Source organism: Leptonychotes weddellii, unplaced genomic scaffold (assembly GCF_054177405.1).
Source record: "Leptonychotes weddellii isolate Sample4059 unplaced genomic scaffold, ASM5417740v2 HiC_scaffold_9656, whole genome shotgun sequence".
Taxonomy (NCBI): Eukaryota; Metazoa; Chordata; class Mammalia; order Carnivora; family Phocidae; genus Leptonychotes; species Leptonychotes weddellii.
Window position 1 is genome coordinate 4450 of NW_028068660.1, and position 3488 is coordinate 7937.

Consider the following 3488-nt stretch of genomic DNA (forward strand, 5'->3'; position numbering starts at 1 on the left):
ATCTGAGGGCTGGGATGCCTACCAAGTGGATTGGTTGTTGTCTTTGAGAAGAAAGGGATGGATATAGTGGTAGAGTTTACTATCAAAAGTATAGCACCTATAAGAAAAGTGCAATTTGGGGGCTGCCTAGGTGGCTCAGTGGAATAAACGTCTGCCTTCGGCTCAGGTCATGATCTCGGGGTTCTGGGATTGAGCCCCGCATCAGGCTCCCTGCTCAGCGGGGAGCCTGCTTCTCCCTCTCCCTCTGCTCCCCCCCCCAGTACAAGCTCTCTCTCTCTCTCTCTCAAATAAATAAGTAAAATCTAAAAAAATAGAAAGACAAAAGAGAAGTGCAATTTGGGATGCTAAAAGTAAATGACAATTCTCCTCGTGAGTTTATGGGAAAAAATTGTATTAGTCGGAGTTCTCCAGAGCAACAGAACTATTTAGATACACATATCCTAGAGAGAGTAATAGGAATTGGCTCATGCAATTATGGTGGCTGAACAGTCTCATGATCTCTTGTCTGCAAGCTGACATATTAATGTAAAATGTCTCTCTCAGATATCAATACTCTTACACTATTTCTTTTAACACAGAGCAGTATTGAAGCAAGGAAAGACGAAGATGCAAAAAAAAAAAAAGCTTAATATTTAAAAATATTTATTGTTTTGTGTCTGAGAAGATGTAAAATACCTGAATATCTTAAATAAAATTAATCTCAAATGCCTCGTCTGAAACAGATAGAAGGCAGATGCCCCTGAATCTAGAGGAAAGTTTCTAATGAAACACTGAGTGCTCAGAAACCAGGACTCAAGCTGTGAAATTTCTTTTTCTTCTGTCCCTTTCAACTGTCTCTCTGGGGTCCCAGCTCTCTGCACTTGAGCACCTCCTTCACTGCTCTCCATTGTCAAGGATCTTCACCTTCTTCCCTCTGAAAAAGGAGGCAACACAGAGAAGAGGGTGGGCAGGGCTGGCTTTGAAGGCAATTTGAGGAAGAAGAAAAGGCCTGTTCTCTATAAAAGATTATTATTAGAATCACTCTTTGGGAATAAAACTTTGTCTCTGAAGAGTTCCTATAAAAAATATATAAGCATGTTTCTTGAAAAGCATAACATACCAACCTATTGCACATAACAAGGACAATTTTACTAGTCTCTTTTACTGTTAACTTAGAAATTGTGGTGGCTAATTTTATGTATCAACTTGATTAGACCATGAGGTACCTACATATTCCATCAAATATTATTCTGGGTGACTCTGTGAGGATGTTTTTAGATGAAATTAACATTTTTAAAAAAGATTTTATTTATTTATCTATTTAGAGAGTGTGTGTGCAAGAACAGGAGGGGCAGAGGGAGAGGGAGAGAGAATCTCAAGTAGACTCCCCGCTAAGCATGGAGCCTGATGTGGGGCTTGATCTCAGAACCCTGAGATCACAACCTGAGTGGAAACCAAGAGTCAGATGCTTAGCCAACTAAGCCACCCAGGCACCCGGGGATGAACTTAACATTTAAATTGACAGATTGAATGAAAGATTGCTCTCCCCAGTAGAGGTTGGCCTTATCCAATCAGTTGAAGGCTTGGATAAAACCAGAAGGTTGACCCTCCCCGTGAATAAGAGGGAATTCCTCCTGCCTAACTGCCTCAGACTCAAACAATCAGTTCTTCCTGGGTCTCAAGGCCGGGAGCCTTTGTATTGGAACTCCATCATTGGCTCTCCTAGGTCTCCAGCTTTCCTGGGGCTTGTCAGTCTCCATGGTCCAGTGAGCCAATTCCTTATTATATATAAAACATACGTTTTATTGGTTTTGTTTCTCTGGAGAGCCGTAATATAGAAATCTAGAGGATTATGGAATTAATTTCACACACACCAACCTAGAGCAGGTTTGGTCATCTGGCCCAGTCCACTGAACATTTTAGCACAGATTATGCCCACAGTATAAGTGTATGAGTCTGACGGGAAAGAAAGAGGAGTGGCTCCAGTGTAAATTGCCTGGCAGGAGTAAGGTCCTGTGCGTGGAGAGAGACTCAGCCCAAGGAAGAGCTAACGCTACCAGAGTGTACAATGATTTTGATGAAAGGATGAAAACATTCATGCTCCAAATTTTCCATTTCATTTCTCATTAACTAAATTTTAGGTCACCAAAAATGAACCGAAAATGGATACAATGTTGCCTGTCTTGGAACATTTTTGTTCCAGACGATGTGTCCCTTTGAGTGAGTGGTCAACTATCCAAATATTCTGCCTGAAATTTTCCAAAACAAAAAACAAAACCCAAATATTTGGCCTGAAATCCTTTTGTTTGGGATAAATTTGGTCAATAAAAAGCCAAATCAATGGTAAATTAGGCATTTTAATTTCTCCTAATTGGATGTGTCGAATTCCACGTAACTAAATACAGTAACATTTAGTAATGCTAAATTTCAAGGAGCTTGAGAGTTAAGAGATTTGCAATCTTCAAGATAAATCAAGTAATCGAGCACCTTGGGATATCTAATTCGTTTACATATAATAATTAGTACTTTAAAATACAAAATCATTAGACCGGGAAGCTTAGGAGCCAAGGCAGAGCACTTACGCAGCTTTTTCAGTATTGTTAGCAGAAACAGTTGAAACACGTTCGGTGCCCAGAAATTAATCATCAGACCCAAGTGATCCACTTGAAAGAGAAGGAGGAGGAATTTGCTCTGCATCTCCCGATCATCTCAAGAGTTTAAGAAGAAACTAAAATGAGAAGAAATGTTTCAGAAACTGAGCCCCCAGACCCAAACCCCAAATCGAACCTGGGACTTTTCTTAAGTGCGAGCAGAACAAAGGGCGGTAAAGGCAAACAGCCCGGCCAGGAGACCCTTTCTCTTGGTTTCGGGAAGGTGCTTCGGGCAGCTCCGTTTGCCCCCCGCCTCCCCCCTCAGGGAGGCTGCGAGCGCCGGGCGCAGGCCGGCGGGGCACAGAAAGGCCCGGGGACGAGACGCGGACAGGGCGCCGGGCAGGAGAGCGTGTCGCCTGGCGCCGCCGCCGCTGTTGTCCGGGGTCCTGAAAGCCGGGAACTTCCCGGGACGCAGCGGCCACTTTTCTCTGTGTGGGAGCGGGGGATGTGGGGGTTTCAGGGAGCGCACCTGCTAAGCCCGCCCTGGCCCTGGGCCCTGAAGTGCGGGCAGATGAGGCCCTCCCCAGCCCCCTGGGTGGGGGTGCGTGATTGGGGGGGCGGCGGTGAGCACGGCCGGGAGCGCCAGGCAGGACCCCGGTGGCCCCTCTCCGCCTCTCGGGCAGCCCCGCGCCGCGACCCCCCTCCACCTGCGCGCGAACTCCAGCGGCCGGGGACGCGGGCGCCGGGCGCTGAGTGCGGCGGCGAGCGGGGCGGGAGCGGAGGGTGCTGGGGGTGGGGGGGCGGCCCTCGTCCGGGGATGGAGGGGGGGCGGGTGGAGGCGAGAGCGAGCGGGGCATGCGCAGTGGGGCGGAGGAGGTGGCGATGGCCGGGGGAGGCGGGGGACTGCTGTTTATTTGC

General features: G+C 47.2%; 1 long non-coding RNA gene across 1 annotated transcript; it reads right to left on the reverse strand.

The window, feature by feature from the left end:
• Positions 1-290: 290 nt before the first annotated feature.
• On the reverse strand, positions 291-3351 carry LOC145720055 (uncharacterized). The gene is made up of 3 exons (XR_014142778.1): positions 3100-3351; positions 2562-2707; positions 291-913 (listed from the first exon to the last, which is right to left on the reverse strand). It is a non-coding gene; the product is annotated as an uncharacterized LOC145720055 (long non-coding RNA).
• Between the last annotated feature and the right edge of the window lie 137 nt (positions 3352-3488).